Raw genomic sequence first — 9,040 nt, 5'->3', positions numbered from 1 at the left:
AGGCTTGTTAAGTAGCATACTATGACTGTGACTTTAATGTAGTCTTTCAGTCACCATGTAGTTTTGAAAGAATTTTCAAATATAGATCCTGATCTTAAACTGTTTTTACAAAGGATTTTTTAAAATGTGTTGAATACTATCATATCTTCCAATATAACCTCTAACTGTTTTGTATTTAAATATAGGAATACATAGAATTATCACCCATTATCTCACTTTGAATTTGTGATTTAGTGGGCATTTGTCTTATCATGAATTATACCTACATTAAGAAGCATAGATAATTACAAATTGAAGTGGGTTTTTTTTTCTTTTTGAAATCATAACTATAATTTACTACATAACTTAAAATATTTACTTATCTAAAAATTTCCTCATATGCAAACTTTTAAATCTCTTTTCTATGCTTACCGATATGCATGTTGAGATTATACCATAAAGTTTTTCTTTGTCAGTGAAGAAAATAAAGTCCAGAAATACTTCCCAAAGGATATACACAACTATAGAAGGAAAAGTTCCTTGTATTTGGACTATTACTACACTGTACCTGAGGTTATTTCAGTCCTTATGGACAACAGCCCTGGAGTCTACACTTATGTCTCCATAATTGACTTCATGATTACTCCTCTCCCAGTGGAATCCATTGTAGAGGATGAGTAGAAGCTCAATGCTAAAATACTCGTGAAAAAGGTATCAGAGATTTAAAAACTAACTGAGGCCATTAAAAACACCACTTTTGATTCACTAGCTCATGATCACAGACTCTGGGTGATACAAGGTTGCTATGATGTTTAAATATCCATAGTTATCCAGTTATCCTTACTTTAAGACATAATAGGTATACTAGAATTCAGGAAAGGGATTTTCTTTATGTATATCACTGAAGTTTATTTTCTCTGTCTGCAGGGTGAGACTCTTGAATTGATGCAGCCTTGGTAGAAAGTTGTTCATTGCGGTATAAGGACTGGAATATTCACCAGCTTCTTTCTTTGCTTTTAAAGAGAGGGCCAAGTAATTACGACATTTTTTAAAATTAAATGACGATTAATGCAAGTTCCACATTTGTAATGAAGCAATTAAAATTCATGTATTTGAAAGAATGACTTTGATATGAGAAAAGGAACGTATGTTTAGAAGTAGAGTTAGAGAACTTTATCTACTCAGTGATTTTTTATTTTACTTAATTTACCAATATTGTCTAATCACATTGTTTTCAAAGATGGCTCCAATAACAATGGAAACTAAATATATTGAGGTAAAATAAAATAAAATATTTCAAATATTTTTAATACTGTCATGTAATGACACAAATACTGACTTAGCTATCATAAAGGCTATAAACACTACCTACCATAGAGATTCCCTGCAATATGCTTATTTTAGATAAGATGTAATACTCCTAATTTGGATAAGATAATTTTAACAATAAATATAGCAAGAATAGAAATTCAGAATATGAGTAATCTTAGACAATAAAATACGCTAATTTCTTACAGAAATCCTTGCCAATGTATGATTTAAATAAACTAACCAAATAACTTCTTTCATTGTTTAATGGAATAACAATTCCTGAAGTTTAGTAATATCTAAATCCAAATTCATGCATTTTATTGACGTTAAAATTGTTTTGTATACCTTTTCTCATTAAGAAGTAAATAATATATAGCTATATATAAGAGCGTATTGACGAATTGATGACTCAAAGTCGCAGTTTCATTTCTTTTGCCTTCTGCCTCTCAGCAGCTGTCTGCCATGGGTGACAGGGGAACAAGCAACTACTCAGAAGTGACTGACTTCATTCTTGTCGGCTTCAGGGTCCGCCCAGAACTTCACATTCTCCTCTTCCTGCTATTTCTGCTTATCTACACCGTGATCCTTCTAGGAAATGTTGGCATGATGGTCATTATTATGACTGACCCCAGGCTGAATACACCAATATATTTCTTCCTAGGCAACCTCTCCTTCATTGATCTCTTCTATTCTTCTGTTATTGCACCCAAGGCTATGAGCAACTTCTGATCTGAGAGCAAGTCCATCTCATTTGCAGGCTGTATTAGCCAATTCTTTCTCTTTGCTCTCTTCATTGTGACTGAAGGATTTCTCCTAGCAGTCATGGCTTATGACTGCTTCATTGCCATCCGCAACCCACTCCTCTACACTGTCCAGATGTCAACACATCTCTGTGTTCAGTTGGTGGCTGGTTCCTATTTTTTTGGCTGCATCAGCTCAGTTCTTCAAACCAGCATGACATTTACTTTATCCTTTTGTGCATCTCGAACCATTGACCATTTTTACTGTGATGACCGTCCACTTCAGAAGATTTCTTGCTCTGATCTCTATATTCATAAGTTGGTTTCTTTTTTCTTATACAGCATTATCATTTTGCCTACCATAATTGTCATTATTGTGTTATATATATATATATATATATATATATATATATATAGTATCCACAGTTCTAAAAATACGCTCCACTGAGGGGCGAAAGAAAGCCTTCTCCACTTGCAGCTGTCACCTAGGAGTCGTGAGTGTACTGTATGGTGCTGTATTTTTTATGTATCTCACTCCTGATACATTTCCTGAGCTCAGTAAAGTGGCTTCCTTATGTTGCACCCTAGTCACTCCTATGTTGAACCCTTTGATTTATTCTCTGAGGAACAAAGATGTCAAAGAAGCTCTGAGAAAGAGCCTAGAGAAAAGATACTTAAATTCTATTTTTACAGTGATATGAATGAAAGTCCTGGGAATTACAACAACTTGAGGAAGCAACTGACTAAAAAGTTGTACCCATTGATCTTAGAAATATTTAATCATAAAGTTTTCATTTATTAGAATTCCATGTACTTACAGCTGAAAAGTACATTTGGACTATGGTTTGCCTGTTTTGATTCAAAACTGGAATGACTTTCTCTGTGCTTCATCTCCAATTTTCTTGCATTAGTAACATGTGTTAGGTGGATATAAATGTACTTGGTAGAGGTAGCACAAGCTAATGTAATAAGCAAATGAAATATCATATTTTCTGAAGAAATCTTTGTGAACTCTTAGTGAGAGAATCACTCTGCAGTGCACAGTCTAAAGGATGACATGTAAGTAACTCTTAATTGCCCAGAGGCTAAATGAATTTATTTCATGGTTTCTCTGACATGAATAATTATATCTCCACATCATTTGAATATTGATTAATCTGATAAATTATTTTTGGATATCCTTCCTTTTTACAAGAAAACTGTAATAAAATAAATGAGTAAATTTAATATTTTGTTATATGTGCCTTAGTGAGAATTATTTTATCAATTCAATATATATTGAATTTTGATGTACTCTTTGCCCTATAAAAATTCCTAGGAATAAATAATTTCTCTACTTGAGGTGACAGTAATTGAGGGGAAAATATCTGACTAGAGAGCTAACATGACATATGTTAAACCCAGTCATAAAAGCAAATATAGAAATATGTATAGAGTGCAGTCTTTAAAGATGAATGATCTAAATGATGAAGGAAAATTTCAAAGCTTCCTGAAATTTAGTTCTTGATGCACAAGAGAGGGAGTAAGAGAAACCTAGAAGGAAATTCATGGAACTCATACAGACTATATAACAAGACAAGGAAGATTTCTTTTATTCTGCAGGCAGCAGAAAGCACTGTGGATTTCTAAAAGGATATATTGTGTTCAAACTTGTATTTTAGAAAAATTGCATTTTAACTTTCTGTAGCTAAATATTCATGGAAGAAGATAATCACAGAAAGCCTCTGATTATCCAAATGAGAGGTTATGATTGTTTTAATGACAGCGGTCTTACATGAGAGAGTGAAGAGAGGGAATATCTTTAAAACCATGGATAAACTAAGCTGAATATTGGGGTGGTTAATAAAATGAGGTCTCGTGGAAGTGAAAATGATTTCAATGTTTAAGAATCTCTCACTGGGAAAATGCGGCCTTATAAAGAAGAAATTACAATTTAATATTTAACCATTAAGAGTATGGAGAAGGAAATGGCAATCCTCTCCAGTGCTATTGCCTGAACGATCCCATGGACAGAGGAGCCTGGTGGGCTACAGTCCATGGGGTCGAAAAGAGTTAGACACGACAGAGCGACTTCACTTCACTTCACTTGACTTCAACCATTAAGAGTTAAGAAAATATTATCAGAAATCAGACTGAGCTTTCAAATTCTGCTTTTGCCTAAGTGTTCCAAGGTCAACAGTCTTGACTTTGCAGAAATTCTTGTTTCTCAGTTTAATATAACTAACTAAACTTATTTAATATTTTGCTGTTTAAAATATCCAATTGACCTTCTCTTCCTAAACTGATTAAGCTTTTACTAATACCGAATTACAAAAAAAGAGAAGCTCTGGCCCCATATCATTTTTGCTATCTATATACTTAAAAAACCCAGATAAATTCTAAACATAATTTTTAATTGAAAAACTGGTTTTTAAAAAATAATATTAAAATTAACTGATAAAAATATTTTAGAAAAATGACATTCGTATCAAGTTGGGCTTACTAAATAGAATAGTATGTCTCTGATGTTAATGTAGTCTTTTAGTCACACTGCAGTTTTAAAGGAATTTTTAAATAGAGATCCTAATCTCATGAGTATTTTTGCTAAAGATATAAAGTTAATTGTATGAATGTTACCTTTCCCTTCATTATATTTTTTAACTGTTTGGTATTTAAATATAGGAGAACAGCATTAGCAACCATAATCTGTCTTTGAATTTGTGATTTAGAGGGCATTTGTCATATCCTGAAATATAGCTATATCAAGATATACAGGTAATAATTTCAAGTGAATTTTTCTCTTTTTCCCTTGTTTTTGTCTATTATTAGACTATTTGTTTGTACCTAAGGTTACTTCAGTCCTCATGGACAACAGCCCAAGAGTCTTCACTTGCGGTACCATAATTGACGTTACGATTACTCCTCTCCCAGTGGAATCCATCACAGAGGATGAGCAAAAATTCAATGCTGAAATATCCTGATGAAGGTTTCACAGGCATTAAATAACTAACACCATCATAAACACCACTACCCATACTCTAGTTCATGATCATGGACTCTGGACGATGCAAGTTGCTATGGTCTTTAAATATCCATGGTTACCCAATTATATTTATCTTAAAACACCTAAGGTTTAACAGAATTCAGGAAAGGGATTTCCCTTTATGTATATCAGTGAACTTTACTTGCATTATCTAAACAGTGAGATCTCTTGAAGTGATGGAGCCTTGGTAGAAAGTCATTCACTGCAGTGTAAGGATTGGAATATTCACTACCTTCTTTCTCTGCCTCAAAAAGAAGTTTAAATGACTGTGATATTTTTTAAATGACTGTTAATGGAAATGAAATCTTTACAATGAGGCAATAAAAATATATATATTGGGAGAATGGCTTTGACCTGAGAAAAGGAAAATATTTGAAAATTCCACTAGAGAACTTTATCTTCACTTAGTGAATTTTGGATGTTATTAATTATGCAAATAATGGCTATTTTATTCTATTTTCAAAGATGGCCTACATAAATAAGGAAAATGAAATATATTGAGCTAAATAAGGTAAAAATATTTTCAATTTATTTACTACTGTAATGTAATGAATCAAACACTAACTTCACTCTCAGGAGGGCTATAAACACTATCATATAGATTACATTGGAGAAGGAAATGGCAACCCACTCCAGTGTTCTTGCCTGCAGAATCCCATGGGTGGGGGAGCCTGGTAGGAGGTCATCTATGGGATTGCACAGAGTCAGACACGACTGAAGTGACTGAGCAGCAGTAGCATAGATTACATGAGATACTTTTATTTTAGATAATGTGCATACTACAATTTTAGACGAAGAAAGCATCTAGCTATAAACATTTTAAGAATAGAAATTTAGAATGTGAGTGATTTTAGGCAATAAAATAGGCTAATTTCTTGCAGAAACCCCTGTCAATTATGATTTAAATAAAATAACCAAAGGATATATTTCACTGCTTAATAGAATAACAGTTTAAGAAGCCTAATGACATCTACTTCAAATTCTTGCATCTTCCTGACATTAAAATTGTTTTGTATGCAATATCTTATTAAGCAGTAAGTAATTTAATTCTACATTTAAGAAAGTATTAATAGCACTAGAATCAAAGCCACAGTTTCATTTATTTTGCCTTGTGCCTCTCAGCAGATTTCTGCCATGGGTGACAGGGAAACAAGCAACCACTCAAAAGTGACTGACTTCATTCTTGTCGGCTTCAGAGTCCACCCAGAGTTCCACATCCTCCTCTTCCTTTTTTTTCTGCTTGTCTATGCCATGATCCTTTTAGGAAATGTTGGCATGATGGTCATTATTATGACTGATCCCCAGCTGAACACACCAATGTATTTCTTCCTAGGCAGCCTCTCCTTCGTTGATCTCTTCTATTCATCTGTTATTGCACCCAAGGCTATGAGCAACTTCTGGTCTGAGAGCAAGTCCATCTCATTTGCAGGCTGTGTGACCCAACTGTTTCTCTTTGCCCTCTTCATTGTGACCGAGGGGTTTCTCCTGGCAGTCATGGCTTATGACTGCTTCATTGCCATCTGCAACCCACTCCTCTACTCTGTGCAGATGTCAACACATCTCTGTGTTCAGTTGGTGGCTGGTTCCTATTTTTTTGGCTGTATCAGCTCAGTTCTTCAGACCATCATGACATTTACTTTATCCTTTTGTGCTTCTCGAAACATTGACCATTTTTACTGTGATGAGCGTCCACTTCTGAGGATTTCTTGTTCTGATCTCTATATTCCTAATATGGTATCCTTTTTCCTATGTACCATTATCATTTTGCCTACCATAATTGTAATTATTGTGTCTTATATATATATATTGTATCCACAGTTCTAAAAATATGCTCCACTGAGGGGCGAAAGAAAGTCTTCTCCACTTGCAGCTCTCACCTGGGAGTCGTGAGTGTACTGTATGGTGCCGTCATCTTTATGTATGTCATCCCTGACAGATTCCCAGAGCTGAGTAAAGTGGCCTCCTTGTGTTACACCCTGGTCACTCCCATGTTGAATCCTTTGATTTACTCCCTGAGAAACAAAGATGTCAAAGAAGCTCTGAGGAAGATCCTGGGGAAAAAACTATTTTTATTTATTTCTATATTAACTGAAAATAGAATTAAGTAAATGTAATATTCTGAAAGTGCTGAGCTTTATAATAACTTAGAGAAGCACTGATTCAAATCTTAAGAGACTTTATTTGTTTGAATCCCATATATTAAGAATATATACTTTGGAAGATGTATTTGGACCTAATCAGAATACATACATCAGGAAGATGGACTATATTTTGTCTGGCTGTTGGTTTTGGAATGGAATGACTTTCTCTGTACTTCCTTTTGGATAATGATAATGGTTTCCATGTAATTTGTTTTTAGGACATATATATTCCAACTTCTGACTCTTTGAGGCTGTTGTTTGGGATGTATTTTTTATCTCGAGTCAGTACCATATGTTATATATATATATATATATATATATATATATATATATATACACACACACACACACACACACACACACACACACACACTTGGTAGAGGTAACACAGTCTGATGTATTAAGAAAGATAGAACAAAGTACCAGATTTATTAAAGAAATCTTTGGGAATATCTATTGAGAGAATCAGATACTCAGCAGTACACAGTCCAAGTGTGAAATGTAAGTAACTCTTAATTGTCCAGAGGCTAACCGAGTGGCACATTTATCTCATGGTTTCTTTGGCTGAATCATTATTATTTCTCCCCTTCATTTGAATAAGCTGATAAACTGATAAATTGTTTTTTAAAATTGTACCTTTTCACAAGGAAACTGTAATACAAATAAACAACAGTAAATATAATTCATATTTTGTTATATATGCCTCTGTGAGAATTCATTCATCAAATTAATACTTATTGAAGTTTTATATACACTGTGCCCTATAAAAATTCCCAATTTTAAATGATTTCTGTACTTGAGCTCACACTAATTGATGGAAAAAATAGCTAAACAAAGAGCTATTAATAACATGTCATATGATAAACCCAGTGAATAAAGTGACTGAAAGTTTCTCAGTCGTGTCCAAATCTTTGCAACTCTATGGGCAGTCCATGGAATTCTCTAGGCCAGAATACTGAAGTGGGTAGCCCTTTCCTTCTCCAGGGGATCTTCCCAACACAGGGATTGAATCCAGGTCTTCTTCATTGCAGGCAGATTCATTACCAGCTGAGCCACAAGAGTAGAAATTACAAAGACAGAGCAGCTTCTACAAATGAGTAATATAAATTATCAGGGAAAACTTCATAAGTACATTTGTAAACATAAATGAACTTAAGTAAGGTGAAATAGAAAAGTTTCTGTGAAAATGCAATTAAATAATGATATGTTAAACTTCTAAAAATTTAATTCCTGATATTAATGTAAAAGAGAGGGAGTGAGATTTAAGACTTAAAAGGAAATTCATGGAAATTGTGCACATCTATATAAGAAGACAAGGAGTTTGCTTATTTTCTGCAGACCACAGGGAAGCACTAGGGATTTTTCTTTAAAGAATATATTGTGTTCAAATTGACATTTTAGAAAAATCACATTGGTAATTGTGGTAGATAAATGTTCACAGAAGAAGATAATCCTGTCTTATGACAGTGGAGAGAGGGAATACCTTTAAAATTACAGATAAACTAAACTGAATATTAATTAATGCTGATAAAGTTAAAACAAGCTAGAAGTGAGTAATGACTTCTAATGTTTGAGCATCTCTAACTGGGGAAATACCACCTAACAAAATGAGAAGAAAAGTATGAGTAATAACACTTAATCATTAAGAGTTAACAAAATTAAGTCAGGTCAGACTGAGCTTTCTCATCCTGGTTTGCCTATATGCTTGATAGTCAACTATCTTGACTTTACAGAAAGTCTTATTTCTCAGTTTAATAAAAGAATACTAAGGTCCCGTGAGCAAAGAACCTGTGCCTGGGATTTAGGTGAGGTGAAACTGAAAAGAATCACGAATTTCTTGAAGGCTT

The 9,040-nt window shown here is 33.7% G+C and overlaps 2 pseudogenes; both read left to right on the top strand.

Annotated features, from left to right (window-relative positions):
• Positions 1 to 1,722: 1,722 nt before the first annotated feature.
• On the top strand, positions 1,723 to 2,731 carry LOC102402876 (annotated as a pseudogene).
• A 3,440-nt stretch (positions 2,732 to 6,171) lies between these two features.
• Positions 6,172 to 7,140, top strand: LOC112584389 (annotated as a pseudogene).
• Positions 7,141 to 9,040: the final 1,900 nt, after the last annotated feature.

Source organism: Bubalus bubalis, chromosome 4 (assembly GCF_019923935.1).
Source record: "Bubalus bubalis isolate 160015118507 breed Murrah chromosome 4, NDDB_SH_1, whole genome shotgun sequence".
NCBI lineage: Eukaryota > Metazoa > Chordata > Mammalia > Artiodactyla > Bovidae > Bubalus > Bubalus bubalis.
Note: the sequence above shows the minus strand (reverse complement) of the source record. Positions and strands in the feature narration are given on the sequence as shown.